The sequence below is a fragment of the Tursiops truncatus genome, chromosome 10 (genome assembly GCF_011762595.2).
Source record: "Tursiops truncatus isolate mTurTru1 chromosome 10, mTurTru1.mat.Y, whole genome shotgun sequence".
NCBI classification, from domain to species: Eukaryota; Metazoa; Chordata; class Mammalia; order Artiodactyla; family Delphinidae; genus Tursiops; species Tursiops truncatus.
In genome coordinates this window covers 24550578-24571539 of record NC_047043.1, presented here as the reverse complement: position 1 = coordinate 24571539, position 20962 = coordinate 24550578, and the positions used below count along the sequence as shown (strand labels likewise).

Sequence of the window (20962 nt, the reverse complement as noted above, 5' to 3'; positions counted from 1 at the left end):
GTATGTCTGTAATATTTCATTCAAAAGTTTCATTAAAAAACCCACAAAAACCAGGTCTTCCAAGATGGCCCACACTGTCTATGGAGTGTGTATCTCCCTAAATAAACCTTCGTTTGCTTTAAACACACACACACACACACACACACACACACACACGCACGCACGCACAAACCAGAATGTAATCTTATGAAGTAACTTGTAACAGCAAAACAGTGAATTCCTCTGTGCCAACCAAAAATAAGCCCTGAGGGTCAGTGCAGCACAACACGCAGAGCGACACTGGCTCTGACCCCAGTGCTGCTGTTCACCGCTGAAAGGGTCTTGGGAACCCAGCTCCCCACTTCTCACATCCTCCACTGCAGAACAAAGGGGTGGGATTCGATGAAATGCTCTCCCAGAGAAGACTCCTCTTCCTACCTGCTTCAGTGGAGATGGAATAGATTTAATGTTTGCTTTGCCTCACCTGTGATCTTGTAGACGAAAGTTCTGCAGGCTTGGTGAGCCCACAGATCAGATTTCACAGTCAAGGCGTACACACGCCTGTGCTCACACACACACAGGCACACGTGGGAGTGTCGAGCCCCTCTCAGCAGCCTCTCGTCACCCATCGTCAGCCTTGACGTTCCCATTCATCTCCATTCTCGCCTCACCTCCTCCCCCTTGATCTTAGTGTTATTTGTCTCCTAGGGCTGCCATACAAAGTACCACAGACCGGATGGTTTAGAACAACAGAAAATTGTCACTTCACAATTCTGGAGGCTAGGAGCTTAAGATCAAGGTGCTGGCAGGGCCACGCTCCCTCTGCAGCCACCGAAGGATCTTTTCTATGCCTCTCTCCTAGCTTCTGGTGGCCTCAGTGATCCTTGACTTGGGGATAATCACTCCGGTCCTCCATCTGCACGTGGCGTTCTCCCATGACCTCACGTGGCCATCCCTCTGTGCACGTCTGTGCTCAAATTTTCCCTTCTTATAAGGACACCAGGCATATTGATTAGGGCTCATCCTAATCAACTCATTTTAACTTGATGACCTCTGTCAAGACTCTATTTGCAAACATGGTCATATTCTGACGTACTAGGGGCTAGAACTTCCATACATATATTTTTTGAGAAGGACATAATTCAACTCATAACATCCAGTGATTAAAAGGCTTCAGGAAAACCTCAAGTAGCCCCCAACTCTATGCCCTGCCAGGAAAGAGTAAGGATTCCAGATGAAGACCAAACACCGAGAGACTTGAATTAATCTCGTGTTTGTATCATACTTCCCACGCCCAAAGCACTTCCATAATCAATATATCATTTGATTCCCCACAGTAAGAAAGGTAGAAATGCAGGCTCTGGGGCCAGACCGCCTGGGTTGGAATCTCAGCTCCATTTGTTACCAGCTGCTTGACCCTGGGCACGGGACCTCTTTGCCGTGGTCTCCTCGTCTGTCAAAGAGGGATGTGCCGAGAATCAAAAGAATTAACACGAGAAGCACTTACAACAGCGCCTGGCACACAATTCGCATGGATAAGCCTTAGCTACAGCAAGATCAGAACACCAGACTGCGTCATCCCCATCTTACAGATGAGGAAACTGAGGCACACAAGAGTGATTCTAGGCAGATCCAGAATGGAAACCCAGGCCTTGTGGGTTACAGCACAGACTCATTGGGTTATCTGGCCTGACTTGCTGTCCCTTTTAGGTAATAGTAACAACAACAACGACAGCTACCTTTCACTGAGCACTCAGTAATTGCCAGGCACTGTGCTAAGTGCTTTCCATCCAGCATCTCATTTAATCCTCGTGTGAGGTCTTGGGATCCCCATTTTAGAGCTGAATCACCCAGCTAGTGATGGGAAGCCAGGATTTGAGTGCAGGCCTCTGCAGCATCAGGGCCTGAGTTTTCGACCCTTTACGTACCATAACCTCTGGAAAGAAGATGACCACTGTAGTTGCTTGCTTTATAAACCAGGTGTTGCCAGGATGGATCAGGTGATATTTGTAAGCTCAGGAAGAAGCCATTCCTAACCATCCTTCATCCTAAGTGTCCCATGTGCTCCCATGGAAGGATTTGCAGATCTGATACCAGAGCTTAGGAAGCCAACCCTGGGAGAGGAGAGACGCCAGATGAGAGCATTATAGCCAAGGCCAGGCCCGGGTGCCAGCGAGATTGTCTGATGCTGCTGAACAGGTAGAGGAGAACCCGATGCCAGAACCCAGAGGGAACTGCAGTGCCCGGGCACAAAGGCTTCGTGACACCTTTCATGTCTGTGAGGAGAGAGAAGAATGACACTTCACTTGGGTGCAGGTAGTCCTGGGGCAGCGGGGATGCTGCTCAGACGGCCACCTGGGAACACCTTCCTGGTTGGGGATGTCAGGCAGAGACCTAATGGAAGCAGCCACATGGGGGCTTTGCCCAGGCTGGGCTGACACACATCCTGATGCACACACGTGGTTGTGTCTGGTGACGCAGACAGACACGACTGTTTGGGCTTTTGTCGTTTCTTCTTCTCCCTCTATCAGCAGCATTGCACTCAAAGTCCTTGATCCCAGTCGGCCTGATTAGGGTCGTCACGATCCCTGGGCCCTGCCTGTGCCTCCTGGGGCCCCCTGGTGGATGCACCAAGGTTAAAGGAACCAGTGGAGGCCGAAAATAGGGCAGCTGTGGTGTGCAGAGGGGAAGGCGGGGTACAGTGGATTTTTTTCCAACAGAATTTACAGAGCGCTGTCCTGAATCTCTCTTGCCCCCCTGGGTGAATGAGTTACTGTGACAGCTCTGCCCCTGGAATGGACTTTGAGGGGAGGGCAAAATAAAAGGTTGGCCGCCTCCTTCGATTTCCATTTGGAGCACTCCGCAACTCTCCAGGGCATTGAGAAGGCAACACACTTGGAGTTTTCCCAGAAGAATGTGGGCTGTGGCCTTAGCAAAAGGTGTTTACTCCCTTGGAGGTGGGATTTTTATTGCTAGTTTCAACATCAAGGAGGTGTGAATGTTACATACAAATCCTGACAATCAATACCACCTGAGGAAGGCCAGAAAGGGGTTGCACAGGTCACTGCTTCTCGAAGTTCAGAGGCACAGTTTGGAAACAGCTGGGACTCTCGTGAAAATGCAGATTCTCAACCAGTAGTTCTGGGGTGGGGCCCGGGAGTCTGTGTTTCTGACGTGTCCCTGAGGCTTGTCCTCTGGATTAAGAAATACTCCTGTACCGTCCTGGCATTCTCCTCCACACACACCACCCCCGCCAAAAACCTAAAATAAAACCGGGGAATTGCATTTCCTGGAAGTGTCTTACATGACCCCAAATAACTGGGAAAGGACTGCCGTACGGTATTTAGGGTTTTAACTGTCCCCTCTGCTCCCGCCCACCAAGAATGGTCTTACACTAGAGCAGGCCAGAGGGTAGCGCAAAGGATGAAGACGATTTCACGGACAGTCTCCGGCAATCTTAAAGAAAAAACAGAAACAACAGTATTAAAACTACCAGATTTTGCTCTACAAATACATTTGCTCTACAAATACATTCTTAAAGGTGGCTTGGACTGATATATAAGCATAACAACAACTAGAAAACATGGTTAAAGGCAAATTTTATTCTCTGTGCTTTTCTGTATTTCCCAAATCTTCTACAAACGAACGTATGTTGCTTTCTTTTTTTTTTTTTTAAAGGCTACGCTTGAAACATTCTGGACTGTGGAAGTGCACAGGCCTTTTCCCTGGTACTGGGAACTAGAATGGAATCTTTAACATTCAAGAGCTGATACTGTCTAGACAGGTACATTCTGCAGATAACTGAACCTTTGGGGATGGAGGGAGGGCTAGGATCTTCTGGCGTTGAGGAGATCAAGCTGGCAAGGCAGGTGGGCGTTGAGCCACCATTTGGCATTGAAGGAGGGAGGGAGACAGCGCGTGGGGAGCACCCAGCCTCTGCCTCCTGAGGTCATGCTGACTGCTTGTGGCCCAAGGTCTGATTTATTTTAGTTTCTATGTCTGTGAGCAAGGCCAGTTTGCATAAATGATGGTCTGGCATTTTGATCCATGTTTACAAATCAATGAGCAGACTACCAAAATCAATGAACTGTGATCGTGCGCATTTTATAGATGAGAAAAGGCAGGTTGGGGTAGGGAGGTTGGAGAGGGTAGAATTAATCACGGAAATGGAAACTTCATAACTCAGTTTCCCTTCCAAGGCATTTCCTTTCCTTCAGGGATTCCCAATCTTTGGAAGAGATAGCGCACGTAACTCTGGATAAACACAGTCCTCTCCTTATCAGCAGGGTGCTTTGTACACAGTAGATACTCATTTTTAAAAAATACCCTAATGTTTCTTTCATAATGGTCTGAGCATAAAGCACAGAGGAATTTTAGGAAATTGCCATCTTTTCCCACTGGTAGCAACAAGCTTTGCAGAGAGGTTTGCATACGCAGTCACCAATACCTATTTGTTAAACAGAATAAAAGAATATTGAAGAGACAAGATTTAGGAGGTCTGAAAAAACAAAATGGATTGCTACGAAATGGGAAAAGAGCTGGCTCTAAAATGTAGCAATGTTCTCTTATGTTTACACATATAAGACGGCTTTATAGGTTTCACACATGTAATTTCTAATGTTTGAGAAAATAAAATTATAGGAGGGCTGCCTTCTCAGGTCCCTCAACCCTCTGTTCAGGAATGAAGACTGGCCTTCTGTTACCAACTTGGCCGATCTCTCTGCTGCTTTCTTGCCAGGCCTACTCAGATTTGAATACCCTTCATCCTGCAAAGGTCAATGTAAGTGACATTTGCTCTTTTGTCTCCAGAGGTCAATATAAGTGACATTTGCTCTTTTGTCTCCAGTCTTCATTCCTCTGGGTCCTTTGTTGACCTAGACCCACGACCCTGCCAATCAGTTGTCCCTTATTTTCATGGCTTCCTCTAGAAAAAGGAAAAACTCCTTTATAGGCAGGTATGAACAACTGGTAAGTTTAGAGTAGCCCAGAGAGGTTGCATTCCAGGCCAAACTCTGAGCAGACCAATTTGTCTCCTAAGGCTCTCCTTGACTATTTTTGATCCTCTGTTTTTAGTGTCAGGGTGTCTCTGGCCTCCAGAGCACATCTCTGAGGCTCTCTATTACCTCAGGGAAGGCTCCCGACCTGCAGACTCACCCTGACCCCCATACCTTTCCCCCTCTCACCATCCTATCTGAACTTACCCAACCTTGCCCCAGCCTTCAGCATCTTTGTCATAAGTTGACCAAATGTACCAACAGGCCCCTTAATAGTGAGAATTAAAGACAAGTGCATTTTTGAGATGATAGACCTTCAAATCACCCAATGTAAGCAACCCTGCCATTGGGTCCGTGGGCCCCATAAAGATTGATGACAGATAAGTGAAGCTGGGGTCTACGTGATCTTCCCTCAATTGCACAGCACCTTCCTCTGGCCCTACGGACATCGGTGACTCACCAGGAGCGTCAGAGGACCAAATTGCTCCCTAAGCAAAGCAGATAAGAAGAAACACAAGGTGGTATTTGCTGGGGTGAATCATTGCCCTTTCAGCATGTTTGAACTGTCTACTTCTGATCCAAGGTCCCTGGATGAGCAAATTGATATATGACCAGTTAGATTCTCCCTGCAGTGGTTTCAGCACATGCCCAAAGCCTCTGTCATAATGCTGTGCACTCCCTGACCGCCTTGCTAATGGTAACTGGGCTCTGCACCATACGTACCAGGCTGGGAGAACCAGAAGACCAGATGTGGGCCCAGGTGCCCCTTTCCCCTGGCAAGAACCAGCCCCGAGTTCCCACAGTTTGCCATATCTTACCACTGTCCTACATCAAGCTCCATAATTTATTATGGAAAGCACTCTGCAGTAGAGAAAAGCAGATGGGAAGACGCTCAGAAATCCCACTGTACCAGCAGCTAATGAGAACAGTTACTGTCATTTGCTGTCAGAGGCAGCATGAGCTGGAGTTCTCAGACCCAAGTCAAGCAAATAAGAACTTGAGAAGGAAACTCTTATAAGCAGAGGAGAAGTCTGCCACTGTTGTTACACCAGGCTGCGGTGGTATCTGGGTTGGAACTGCAAGACCCCCAGTTGAGAGTATAGGCTGGAGGCCTGGTCAGGAGTCTGAGCTATGGTGGGCCACACAGACCCTGGAACTTTCCAGGGGATCTTCCTCACCAACAGTCCCCCAGTGTGACACATTCTTTCTTTTCTTTTTTAATTAATTAATTTATGGCTGCATTGGGTCTTTGTTGCAGTCGCAGGCTTCTCATTGCGGTGGCTTCTCTCGTTGCGGAACACAGGCTCTAGGCATGCAGGCTTCAGTAGTTGTGGCACATGGGCTCAGTAGTTGTGGCTCGCGGGCTCTAGAGCGCAGGCTTAGTAGTTGTGGCACACGGGCTTAGTTGCTCCGCGGCATGTGGGATCTTCCCAGATCAGGGCTCGAACCCGTGTCCCCTGCATTGGCAGGCAGATTCTTAACCACTGCAGCACCAGGGAAGCCCCTGACACATTCTTAGCTCACTGTCAGTAATGGGTCTCTCACTAACTGAGGATGTTGGATTGGGGCAACTGGAGAAATATCAATACATTCCTGGGTGTGTGTGTGTGTGTGTGTGTGTGTGTGTGTGTGTGTGTGTGTGTGTGTGTGTGTGTGTGTGTGTGTGTGTGTGTGTGTGTGTGTGTGTGTGTGTGTGTGTGTGTGTGTGTGTGTGTGTGTGTGTGTGTGTGTGTGTGTGTCTGTGTGTGTGTGTGTTGGGGATGGGGCTTACCACTTACTTTCTGATCGGAGAGCAAATGTGATTGAACCGAAAAAGGCTCTAGGTAAGGCAAGTTACAGGCAAACATAAACATTACCAGTTTACTTCTTAAATATTTATCAGCCTAAACTTTTTTTTAAATATTTATTTATTTATTTGGCTGTGCTGGGTCTTAGTTGCCTCATGTGGGATCTTTTAGTTGCGGCGTGTGGGCTCTTAGCTGCAGCACGTGGGATCTAGTTCCCTGACCAGGCATCACACCTGGGCCCCCTGCATCAGGAGCTCGGAGTCTCAACCACGGGACCACCAGAGAAGTCCCCAAACTTGCTTATCTGGAGAGGCCATATATAACATAGCGGTGAAACTGACAGGCTCTGGCATCAGACAGATCTGAATGTGAATCCAGCTATACTCACTGTGTGGTCTTGGGCAAGTTACTTAACTTTTCTAGGTCTCAGTTCCCTTATCAGTAAGATGGAGATGATGATAACAAGGGTACCCTCCAAATAGAGTTATTCTGAGGGCTGAATGAGCTAATGCAGTCAAAGTGGTAGAACGGTACACTATTTAATAAATGTTCAATACATGTCAACTATAATCCTGGGAATGTGAAAGCTCATCATTTTTGGTAAAAGCCAAGTTTATTTAAGTCTAATTTATGTACGATAATTGCCCCATTTGGTGTACATTTCTATGCGTTTTAACAAGCACATACAATCATGTAACCACCACCACAATCAAGATGCATCACCCCCAAAGTTCCTCTGTGCCCCTCTGCCATCACCTCCTCTCCCCACCCCTAACCCCAGGCAACCACTGATCTGTTTTCTGTCCCTATAGTTTTGCCTTTTCCTGAATGTCATATAAATGGAACCATACAGTATGTAGGAGAAAACTCATCATGTTTAAAGGTTGGCATATACTTGACATCCAATACATTTCTAAGTAGATTTAAAGAACCAAGATACAATTTTCATTCCAAATCAGATGATATGTTTCCCATTGACTTATAGAAGAGGTACAATTTTCTCAAATGCCTCCCGAGTAGTTCCTTTATGGGTAAGTGGGTTTTTCTCATACACTGTCTGTCAGTCATTAAGTCTGAGTCTTGAGTCTGGGGTTGGCAAGGAGATCTCAGGTATTCAGAAAGGGGAAGTACAAGTTCCCCTTCTTACCTGAATGGATAAAGGGAGGAGGAGAGAGTCATGTGAGGCAGGAAGTGAGTCACATGGCTCTCCATCTCTCCATTTTAGGGGAGGTTTGGGGAGCTGCGGAGAGGAATGCCAAGGGCAGGGGCATTTCATTTATTTGCTTCAATTCATGGCTTGGACACCGGGATGAGGTTGCCTTGCAACCTCCCTGCCCCAAACCTTGGAGGTAACCACTCCTCAGTAAGCCTGGTAGCACCACAACTATTTCAGTTCCCATGTGGCATGGAGGGGCCCCAGAAGTCCCCTTGTGGAGGGGAAGGAGAAGAAGCAGCTGAGTTAAGAGTGGCCCACTGTGACCAGGGGAGGTGACCCTAGAGCAGGGATCATGGGCTAATCCCCTGATCAGGGGCTGGACAGAGGACATGGCTTGGAGGATTTAACACCAACAAGAGGCTGCAGAAGCCAGGCATCCAGGAATCAGCCCCAAACCCTGGCCAAGAGGCCATATGTTGAGTGCATCTGCAGTCCACTTGGCTGTATGCAAAGGTCAGCAGGGAGGGGCGATGGGCAATGGTGGGGATCGAGCACCAGGGACACTTCTGGATTGTAGACCCCCTCTACCCTAGTCCCATGATGACTCAGTCAGCACATCCCTCCCTGCAATCCCATCTCGGGGAAACAAAGGTGAGGGCAACAAAATCGGAAAGCCTAAGCATTTTCCTTCAATTATTGTTTGAATTATTGCAGCAGACTAAGGTGAGTCAGTAGGCGAGAGCTTGAGAGGAAGTCAAAAGTTGTTTTCTCAGCTAACTTGAGCATAATGTGTATAAATCTCCAGCCCCGGTGCACTCCCATTACAACTTCACAGCCACTTTATCTTAATTTCTGATCTATTACCTCTTGACAGTAGCCTCTAAAACTGCAGCTTTAAGAATCATGGTCTCGCAACCATAGTCCAATAGTGCAACTCATTTCTCTGCAAATAATGATTTTTAAAAGTTTGTTACTCAGGGCTTCCCTGGTGGTGCAGTGGTTAAGAATCCACCTGCCAATGCAGGGGACATGGGTTCGAGCCCTGGTCCGGGAAGATCCCACATGCAGTGCAGCAACTAAGCCCGTGTGCCACAACTACTGAGCCTGCGCTCTAGAGCCCGCGAGCTACAACTACTGAAGCCCGCGGGCCTAGAGCCTGTGCTCTACAAGAGAAGCCACCGCAATGAGAAGCCCGTGCACCGCAACGAAGACTAGCCCCTGCTCGCCGCAACTAGAGAAAGCCCGCACGCAGAGACGCAGACCCAATGCAACCAAAAATAAATAAATAAATAAATAAAAAGTTTGTTACTCAAATAGGCAGTCTGTAACCTGTCTTTAAGTTCAGGATTTCACCATCCATATTTCTTCAATGAGCCCTCTCCTTTTCTCTCTGGATACACACAAAGGTACATCATGCCTTTAGATGCATTTCGGCATTTCACAAAGCAATATGAGTTTTTCATAATGAGCAACTGAAATGGGATTTGTCTGCTAGGAGATTAAGAAAATGATTATAAATAACAGGAAAAAAATGTCCTTTACTTGAGAGCAAATAAACTTCACTTTTTAAAGTTATTTATTTAATTTTATTTATTTTTGGCTGCATTCGGTCTTCGTCACCACACGTGGGCTTTCTCTAGTTGCGGCGAGCAGGGGCTACTCTTCGTTGCGATGCATGGGCTTATTGCTGTGGCTTCTCTTGTTGTGGAGCATGGGCTCTAGGCGCACGGGCTTCACTAGTTGCAGCATGCGGGCTCAGCAGTTGTGGTGCATGGGCTTAGTTGCTCCACAGTATGTGGGATCTTCCCAGACCAGGGCTCGAACCCATGTCCCCTGCATTGGCAGATGGATTCTTTTTTGTTGTTTTAAAAAAAAAATTTATTATTATTTTTTTTACATCTTTATTGGAGTATAATTGCTTTACAATGGTGTGTTAGTTTCTGCTTTATAACAAAGTGAATCAGTTATACATATACATATGTCCCCATATCTCTTCCCTCTTGCGTCTCCCTCCCTCCCACCCTCCCTATCCCACCCCTCTAGGTGGTCACAAAGCACCGAGCTGATCTCCCTGTGCTATGCGGCTGCTTCCCACTAGCTATCTACCTTACGTTTGGTAGTGTATATATGTCCATGCCACTCTCTTGCTTTGTCACAGCTTACCCTTCCCCCTCCCCATATCCTCAAGTCCATTCTCTAGTAGGTCTGTGTCTTTATTCCTGTCTTACCCCTAGGTTCTTCATGACAGTTTTTCTTTTCTTAGATTCCATATATATGTGTTAGCATACGGTATTTGTCTTTCTCTTTCTGACTTACTTCACTCTGTATGACAGGCTCTAGGTCCATCCACCTCATTACAAATAGCTCAATTTCATTTCTTTTTATGGCTGAGTAATATTCCATTGTATAAATGTGCCACATCTTCTTTATCCATTCATCCGATGATGGACACTTAGGTTGTTTCCATCTCCGGGCTATTGTAAATAGAGCTGCAATGAACATTTTGGTACATGACTCTTTTTGAATTAGGTTTTCTCAGGGTATATGCCCAGTAGTGGGATTGCTGGGTCATATGGTAGTTCTATTTGTAGTTTTGTAAGGAACCTCCATACTGTTCTCCATAGCGGCTGTACCAATTCACATTCCCACCAGCAGCGCAAGAGTGTTCCTTTTTTCCACACCCTCTCCAGCATTTATTGTTTGTAGATTTTTTGATGATGGCCATTCTGACTGGTGTGAGATGATATCTCATTGTAGTTTTGATTTGCATTTCTCTAATGATTAATGATGTTGAGCATTCTTTCATGTGTTTGTTGGCAGTCTGTATATCTTCTTTGGAGAAATGTCTATTTAGGTCTTCTGCCCATTTTTGGATTGGGTTGTTTGTTTTTTTGTTATTGAGCTGCATGAGCTGCTTATAAATTTTGGAGATTAATCCTTTGTCAGTTGCTTCATTTGCAAATATTTTCTCCCATTCTGAGGGTTGTCTTTTGGTCTTGTTTATGGTTTCCTTTGCTGTGCAAAAGCTTTTAAGTTTCATTAGGTCCCATTTGTTTATTTTTGCTTTTATTTCCATTTCTCTAGGAGGTGGGTCAAAAAGGATCTTGCTGTGATTTATGTCATAGAGTGTTCTGCCTATGTTTTCCTCTAAGAGTTTGATAGTGTCTGGCCTTACATTTAGGTCTTTAATCCATTTTGAGCTTATTTTTGTGTATGGTGTTAGGGAGTGATCTAATCTCATACTTTTACATGTAGCTGTCCAGTTTTCCCAGCACCACTTATTGAAGAGGCTGTCCTTTCTCCACTGTACATTCCTGCCTCCTTTATCAAAGATAAGGTGACCATATGTGCGTGGGTTTATCTCTCGGCTTTCTATCCTGTTCCATTGATCTATATTTCTGGCAGGCGGATTCTTAACCACTGTGCCACCACGGAAGCCCAAGGGCAAAGAAACTTTAAATGTTGCATGTTACAGTGCCACGGTGATCAAGTAATTAGTAGTTCCTATTGAAATAAGCTTAACCCAGGGAAACTCAATAGGCAATTATATTTTCCATGTGAAACTGAGCAGGAAAAAATATGAGATTTAAGAAGGTGGAAAAGGAACTTCTTTGTACACCTCTATTAAAATCAGATGTTGGAACCCAAATGCACTTTAAAGTATATCATTATTTTATTATTATTATTTATTTTTGCATCCTTTTATTACTTTGAAGCAAGGAAATCAATCTAGGGAAAAGGTGAGAGTTGGCATCTTGAAATGCAGTGGGAAATTATAAACTATGAGAGCTATTGATAAAGCTGGTGTTTATAGCTCCATCAAGGATTTTATATTATTTACATCTAGACTATATACACAATCAACGCCCACTAATCCATTCCAGGTAATTAGTGCTGTTTCCATTTTCAAAGTCACACAAGACTCTTCTTGCAGCCAAATACACATGAGACAGAGATGCTTTGAGAGGGTCACTTGGATCAAGATTTAAAATACAACCATTTACAATAAAGGCCTTCCAAGCCAGACTGTTCATTTTGACATAAATTGGATCCAAACTGGCATCACTGAGGATGTATTTCTGGTATTCATCTACAAACACAAATTCTCGTGAGTGATGTCAGATAGGATCTGGGCATATAAGATGTCCATTGACCTGGTGAATTTCTGATCCTGAAAACTCTGGAAGAGTTTTCCCCCAAATCCCACCTTCAGATTCTGTAGCCGGGAGAAACAAACAGGAAACATTAGCAAACAAACAGGAAGAATTAGCAATTGTCTTTGACTTAGCACCTCAGTTCATTCCCCCAAGTCTGAAGTTCCCCTTTTTTTGGTGAGGTCTTCAGTTTCATACATTCATGTACTGATTTATTCATTTATTTGTCTTATTAGTTATTTACTGCTGTGTAACAAATTACGCCCCGAGACTTAGTAGCTTAAAACTACATGCATTTATGACCTCTTGATTTCTGAGGGTCAAGAGTCTGGCGTGGCTTAGCTGGGTCCTCTGCTTCAAGGTCTCCCCACAAGGCTGTAATCAAGGCGTCGGCCAGGGCTGGGAGTCTCCAGTCAGGAAGCATCCACTTCCAAGCTCGTGTGGTTGTGGGGAGGATTCAGTTCCTTGCAGGATGTTGGACTGGACCTCAGCTCCTCCTGAGGCCTCCCTCAGTTCCTTGCGACATGACCGTTTCCAACATGGCAGCTTGCTTCATCAAAGCATGTAAGCTGAGGAGGTAACTAGCAAGATGGAAGTTACACTCTTTTATATCTCACTTTTATAATGGAAGTGAGATACCCTCAACATTGCCATATCCCATGGTCTAGAAGCAAGTTTCTCAAGGTAAGGAGAATACACAAGGCTGTGAGTACTAGCAGGTGGGGATATTTGGGGGCCATCTCGGAGGTTGCCAATCACATGTGTTAAGAATTTGTTGAGCCCCTCTTAGCTTCATGACCCTGTGCCAGGTGCCGGGGATATAGTGACGACCACCCTTCTCTCATCACAACTCACAACCTATCTGGGGGAAAGGGAACAGACATTCAATAGATTATTGCAATTGGTGATAAACACACTAAGTTAGAAATACAGGGAATAAAAGCTCCAATCCGGTCTAGGTTGAGGGAGGTAGGATGTCAGGCAGGGACATTTCAATGGAGACTTAAAGAAGGACTGGCCCAGGACAGAGAAGGGAGGAAGTTTACCAGGCAGAGGAAACAGCCTGTGCAAAGATCCTGAGGCAGGAAAGACTGTGTTGTATTTGAGGGAAGAGTGGCTGCAGTGTCGAGAGAACAGGAACAGCAAGAGAAGGAAGTGAGGCCTTGTCTGCTGTCTTAAGGATTCTGGCCCATGGCCAGTGACCTTCTCAAGGAGGCCCTTGAGAAGTGACCTGGAGACCCCTTTGGCCACTTTTCTCTTCCTGAGGTCTTCTCTCTACTGGCCTGCAGTCAGTCTTGAGGCTGTGACCATGCTCAGATGCACCTGAGTGCCTCATTCCTCTTTATCTTGTGATGATATCCTGCTGATATCATACCATATAGACCCAAAAGCTCTTCCTCCTCCCACCTATAGGATTTTTCTAGAGGTTTTGAAGCAAAACCAGATGTAGACCCCTAATATGTAAAACAGACAAAAGCAGAACCACTCAGATCACAGACAGTTACAGGAGGAGAAGGTGCCCTTGGGAACACCTTTCCCCACATTCCCACGAGGGTTCCCAAGACACCTCTCTGGGGCTCTAGGACTCTGACAATCCTAGCTGGAGAAACATGTCCCTCAGCCACAACTTTGCCAAATATTATTCCCAAGGACTCATTCTTTCAATAAACCTTTACTGAACCCTTACAGTGCATCAGGCATGAGGGAGGCACTGAGCATATGAAGGAAGGTGATTAAGACAGTCTCCTCCCTCCGTGAACTCACTAAGGAGGGATTCACGTGGGTGAATGACTCATCGCATTGCATTACATGTGATGTGCAATTACAGAGGGTAAGGCAGGGAACCACGGTGGCTCAAAGGGGACACACGCAGAAAAGACTTCAGGAGTAGATGAAGCTTGAGTGAAGAGGAGTTTGCAGGTGAACAAGAGGCCTGGCGATACCTGTCTCTGAGCATTTGCCCTTGAAATCACTCCCTTCCCCCTGTACCTCTCAGATCTCACCATCTAGATGGGGTACCCCCTCTCACTAGGCTAAAAGAAAAGCCCTAGGCTTGCAGTAGAAAGGCCTTGAGGGAGCTCCCAGGTCCTATAACAACCATGGTGTAAGTTCATATTGGGTTTTAATTTCGCACAGCTCCTGGACTGAGATAGAAGTTGAGCAACTTCACATAGTTGAAGACCCCAAACTGTCTTTCCAAACTTCTCAGTAGAGGGACTGAGCAGGGAACACTGGGTATCCCACCTTAGAGCATTTCTTCCCAAACAAGGCCCTTTCAGAAGGGGCAGTGGACCTCCTGTCTGCTGTCAGAGTCTTAGACTGGGGTCACTCATCAGGTCGAGCATGTTCTGTTGGCTTCTGGGGTTCTCCCTGATGGGCCTTGACAGTCCAGAATTCTAGGGAGAGCTGCCTTCCATTTGCTAAGTAACTATGCAGAGATTTGACTAATAATTCCTAACAACAACTAAAAGCTCGTACCAGTCCTAAAACAGTAAATTCAGTAAATTTAAAGTCTTAAAATAGTAAAGGATGCGATATGCATTGCATATTGCATAGCCTCAGTATGCTGAGGCTATGTGATATCAGAACAACTGGTCATTCAAAGGAAAAGCCTTCAGGACCGGATGCTGGGCTGTGCAAGCCAGGCAGTCTGTTGTTTAATTGTTTTATCTCTGGTGACTCATACATCTTTAGCTTAGCCTCAGGCCAGGTTTGGGTAATAACAGCAAAAGAGTCCAGCTCAACTCTCTCCTCCTCCCAAGATCTTCCTTCCAACAGAAAAATAAGCTCTGTCTTTGTCCTACAAACTCAAACTACCTTTGGATTTTTCCACACATTGTAAGGTCCTAGCATATTCTCTTGGGCCACCTACACCTCTTATCTTGTTTTTATAATGTTGATTACAATTTTATACTGTTTTTCTTCTCAGGGGATGCCTTTGACTACCAGAGTAGATGGTAAGCTCCTTTCAGGCTCAGGGAATGCTTTCCCCATATTGGAAGTTATGGCTCTTTGCCATTTCCACTAGACTTAGCACAGTGTCAGGCAAGTAGGCACTCTATAAATATTTGTGTTTAAATGAATAACCATGGCCTGCCCTGTGTATTACGCAGCCAGTTTCCCTGACACGAGGGGACCCAGCCGGGGCATTTGTGAGAAAAGGAGGCAGTCTGGGAGGGCTGCAGGTGGTTCACAGCTGGCAGGCAACGCCCACAGACCCCTGGTCAAATACATGTGAAAATTAACATCTTTATGCCTCAAAAAAAAAAAAAAAGAAAGAAAGAAAAAGAAACGCCCCTAATTGAACCTATATCGAGGGTGATTCCCATTTACTTAATCCCAGTTTGGACTACACATCACCAGGCTTCACTTGCACCCTTTCCTTTAGTTATAAGTTAGCTATTTTTACCACATTTCACTTCTTTACCCTAGAAAGCATTTCCTGAAAACAGCCCACCGGAGGATTCTGCTAAGAGCAGTGAGTGGTTTTATTTCCTTTTCCTTCCAACTTTTGCCATTTACTAAGATGGCAGGCAGTTAGAGTTTCATCTCCTTGAACCTTGGTGAAAAATTGAAGAGCAGGTAACACAACCAGAGTATGACGATGTGCTTATTTAAAGACGGAATTTGCTTTTTAGTGCAAGCAAGGAGACGGCATGGTCTCCACCCTGGATAACGTGCTTCTGTTCTGAGGACAGCCTCTCCTGGCTTTATGATTGTGGGTGACTCACTCAACCATCTGGCAACTTTCTTCCTGCCATTAAAGGTGAGAAGGAGAGTGAGGATATTACGAATGGCTTCTCAGGCCTAAGGATATTATGAGAATGTAGTGCTTTATGTCCATCCCTTCTAGAAAAAAGATCCACAAAAAGTGTGCATTTCTGGACTCACTTTTTCCATAAACTGGATCCTCTTCCTGTCTCCTCTGTTTCTAGCAAAGGGACCATTTTCTACTTGACACCTTTCCAGAGGCAATCAGTCAAGTCTTATCAAGTCTTCCTTTCCAAAGCCTGTGCATTTGTCCTTTTTTATACACCTCATTCATTTACTTAGTGACAATTACTAAGCATCAGTGAAATCCAAACCATTGTATTGGTTGCAGTGGATAAAAATAAGACTAAGAAGTGGATAGAAATAAGAATTGGTTCTCGCCATTAAGAAGTTTACAAAGCTTCTGAAGGGTCACAGTTATTAAATATTTCTCAGGTATTTTCCTCACATGTGAGAAACTAAAGGTCCAATTTGAATCTCCTGCCTGAAATCTCATCTACTTTCTCTATCAAGCATTCCACTGGCCAAAATAAGATTCCTAAATAAACATTTTAATCATGTCATTTCATGGAGTTAAAACTTTCCCATAGCTCTTCACTGCTTACAGGATAAAGATCAAACTCTTAATTTAACTCAAGATCAAGAGCTTCTAAATTTGGAATTAACTTATTTTCTGATCTTTCTTCCCACAACTCCTCGTTATAAATTTTCTGCTCAGACAAATTGGTCAGATTATTATGCTAAAATTCTATGTCCAGTCTATTTATTCATCTAGTCAAGAATGAATTGGATATCTTCTGTGTGGCAGTGCTATGATAAAGGATGGTGTACAGTTTCTGCACTCAAAGAGCTTATTCTTTAGACAAGGATACAGCCAAATGAATTGACCATGACAATGACATAAGGAACACTGGATGGAATTAAGCACTGGATGTGACGGGAGCACAGAACCACGGCTAATCCAGCATTGCTGAAGTCAAGGAACATCACTCAGAGAAAATGACATCTAAAGTGAGCAGTTAGGCAAGAAGTTGAAGAAAGTGTGTACCAGACAGAAAACGCAGTGTGTTCAATGGCCTGGTGATGAGAACAGGTTGGGTTTGAGTAACTTAGAGAATGTGAATCAGAATGGAATATGAAACAAGTGTGTGGTGTGTGTGGTGTGTGTAGGGAAATTGCAAGAGAGGCTGAAGAGGGAAGCAAGCCCAGATCACTGGAGATCTCATCAATGAGGCTAACAGGTTTAGGCTGGATGGGTTTGAAGCAGCAGATTCATCTAGAGAATGCTGTACCCGAGTCCCACAAATCCGAAGTGGAGTGCTTGGGAGCGTTAAGTAAGGTCTTCCTTTCTAGGATTATTGTTCATGATCTTGTTAAGATGTTTGATCAATTTCCCTGCATTAGTCCTAAAAGTATGAGAAATCCAACTGAGTCAGTCTTTGAGAATCCAAGCTCTTATAGGGCCTTAAGAGAATAATATAGGAGATTTGCCTAAATGAATACAGAGACTAGTCTATCACCTGGTGGTATTTCCTATCAAACTCTTGCCATAAAGATAATAGCTATCGCTGGTTGAGTGCTCACTACAAACTCATACACTCACATGACATTGAGTGAGATACCTACTACTACATCCATTTTAGTGATGAGAAAAGTGACTCCGTTTAAGCAACTGGCTCGAGGTCTTAGGGTTGCTTGTAAATATTTGTTTATTATGAACAAAGAAAGCTGGAATTTGAACCCAGAACTAGAACAGGTAATTTTAAGGTCTGTTTAGTTGAAATTTACTCTGTATTAATCAAAGGTGTTTTAGGATATTTCCTCTCTGTCACCCTTCCTCATATGTCCAGGTGTATAGGCTGCTCTATGCTTTGCCTAGATTGGTAGGTATATAACAGACACACATGGCGTTGGATGAAGAAACAAGTAAAGGAAGGATGTACAGGGAAGAGGGTGAGGGGTGTTTTGGGGTGATTTGTACTGATGAGATACGGGTGAGCGGAATTTAAACCATGCAAAATGAGGAGGACTAATGCTTCCCCCACTGACTTCAACTCCGGCCCACACCTTATAGTAATAACCAGTTGGTTGGAGGGAAATTGCTTCTCTCCTATGGCCCATTTGGGAGGCGTGATGAATGGCTCCTTACATAAGGCTCCCTTGTATGGAAGAACACAAGTACATAGAACGGAGTCCTCCAAACACAGAGGCCCATGTCCAGGTTTTAAAAACCACCAACCAACCTGTACCCAGAAACAGCCGTTCATTTAGATGTGCAGGAACTGAACAACTTCAGAAATGTTCCAAGTCAAACCGCCCAGGGTAAAAAGCAAACAGCAGCAGCTTGCTTGCAGAGGTTTCCAGGAATCACCCTGCCCAATAAACAACGGCCCAGTCTGCTTGTTAACCAATTCCAGTCTGAGAAGATAACTCTGGGCCTCAACACTGTTTAACTATTTAACAATGGAAAAAACAATGAAAATGATCCAAGACCTTGAAAATAGGTTAGCAACTCAATGAGAAGTCAATATTTCAGTTGATATCCCGCTACTTACTATCTGCCCTAGGAAGCAAGTGCACAGATGCTTACCACAACATTGCTTGTGATTGGAAAAAACCCAGAAAACAACCTAAATATCCATTAATGGGAGAAGACCCTTTAATCATGGGTCATGATTAATGACCCATGTGTAGTCATGTTGTGGAATATCGTACAAAGAGGAAAAGGAAGTACTAATGGGTACTAATAAGTACTCAGGCGGCTAAGTCTCCTTGTCAGTTGGGTGGAAAAAGTAAATTGCAGGATAATATGGACAGTTTGACAACCTTTAAGTATTAAAAAAGAGAAGGTAAAACTAACTTTGAGTAATGCTATATCTTTTCTGAGAGTAAATGTATTGGAAAAAGTTCTGGAAAGATACATAGCAAATGGATGAGTGATCACTTCTGGAGAGGAGAACAGGATAGGGGGTGAGAGCAAAGTGGGGTCTTCAGTTTTATTTATAATTTTTTTTGGTTTTTTTTTTGTGGTACGCGGGCCTCTCACTGTTGTGGCCTCTCCCGTTGTGGAGCACAGGCTCCGGAGCGCAGGCTCAGCTGCCATGGCGCACGGGCCCAACCGCTCCGCGGCACGCGGGATCCTCCCAGACCGGGGCACGAACCCGTGTCCCCCGCATCGGCAGGCGGACTCTCAACCACTGCGCCAACAGGGAAGCCCTATAATGTTTTTATAAGCAGATATATTCATGCATTTGTTGTATAATTATAAATTAGTATTAATTATAAAATATAAGTTCACTTGAAAGACAACAGGCTTTAGGGTTACTGAGGATCTCACTTAGCTATCTGCCAAATTCATGTAGGAAAAAGAAAACAAAAAATTCTTAAGGAAATTTAGACTTCTCAAGGAAGAATTTCCACTGGTGTTATTGAGACTAAGAAACCATGTTTTCCACTAGTTGGTGTTTTGAGACTACAAAACAGATAACCAAATGAAACTGTTAAGACTTTCTTTCTGAAAACCTTTATTACTGGGACATACTTAATGAGTAAACTTAGAAGTAAGTAAGAACCAACCCTCCATAGAATAAAGTGAAATTGAGTAAATTATCCAGAGCTATGCTTAGTTTTCCAATATACGATTAATTATTGATTGGAGGACACTAATGCAAAAAATTATGTTCATAATAGCAGCAGCAGAGCATAAAGCATCCTAGAATACACAGGCATGATATGACCAAAACTTTATTAAGAAATATGTAAATGGAGAGGTAGATTATGTTGCTGGGTGAAAAAAAAAAACAAACTGTTGGAAAGGATGAACAAATCCTTCTCAAATTAACTTACAAGATTAAGCCAATCCCATCAAAAAATCCCAATGGAATTTTGTTTTGTTGTTGGAATTTGAGGACATGGTTCTAAAATTCACTTGAAAGAACAGAATGATGAGAAAAATTAAGATTTTTCTTGTTCCACTACATATTAAAGTATAACACAGAATGTCAGTTTTTTAAATGTTGTGGTATTGTTGTAAGAAAAGAAGAATTAATACAACAGAATAGAACTTCTGTCCTGAAACAGTTCTATCAATATATGTATGTGAGATAAATATCACAATCCAATGACAAAAGGAAAGATTATTCAACAGATGATATATATTTTTAATTGGCTATATGAAAAGAATGATAAAGCCAAGCCTAATTGCAGAAATTTTGGCCTCAAAATTTCCATATAACCATAAGACATACAATTTTTATTTGAAAATGTAGATTAAGATATAATTGATATTTAGAGAGAAGGACATTCTAAACATAAACAAAAAAGAGGTCATAAGAGGAAAGATTATGTTTTGAGCATAGAAAAAAGTAAAACTCTTTTACGGGGCTTCTGAGTTACATGATTAAGGAGGAATGGTGACTGCTGGAGCTTGCCCAGCCCCACAGCCTTGCTTCTGCATATCAAACCACCACCATCCAAATGAAATGAAGGCAGAACTGAAAAGCACTTCTTCAACATACGTGACAAAGAGATTCAGATGGAGTGATCTTTTTACAGCATAGGAGACCACCTCCCTCTTTTCAATCCTTCCAAGAACTCCATCTCATTCCAAGCAGAGACCAAAGTCTTCCAGCGGCCTCAAGGCTGTGCCACCTCTGTCTTCATCTCCTCCCACTCTTTCCCTCTATTTCTCACTCCAACCATACTGACCATCTTGTACCCTGAACCCACCAAGCACAGTCCCACTCCCTGGCCTTTGCTCTTGCTGTTCCCTTTGTCTAAGCCTCTCTCCCTCATTTTTTTCAGACCCCTATGTCACTTTAAAAATGGTTACCCCTCCTTGGGGGCTTGCTTTATTTTCTTCCATGGCACCAGTCCTCACTGACATTCCACATATTTACTTGTTCTTCTGTTTTCTGTCTACATGCCTCTTGAACATACCCTCTGTGAGGGCAGGTGTTGTGTCTACTTTGATCACGTCTCTATTTCCAGCATCTCGAACAGTATCTGCATATAGTACTCAGAATAAATATACTTATTAATTAGTACTTTTATTACAATCAACAGAGAACCATTTGAGCTACCTTAAGTTAAAATTGACTACGGGTGGGAAGGCAGCTAGAC

The 20962-nt window shown here is 44.1% G+C and overlaps 1 protein-coding gene across 1 annotated transcript in view; it reads right to left on the bottom strand.

Annotated features, from left to right (window-relative positions):
* Nucleotides 1-20962, bottom strand: part of TRAM2 (translocation associated membrane protein 2) — a 156255-nt gene that overhangs the window by 93926 nt on the left and 41367 nt on the right. The window contains exons 2-3 of the mRNA XM_073810617.1: nucleotides 3373-3435; nucleotides 1908-2255 (exon numbers count right to left, since the gene is read on the bottom strand). The gene's annotated coding sequence lies outside the window, so the exon portion shown is untranslated. The remainder of the gene's footprint in view (nucleotides 1-1907; nucleotides 2256-3372; nucleotides 3436-20962) is intronic.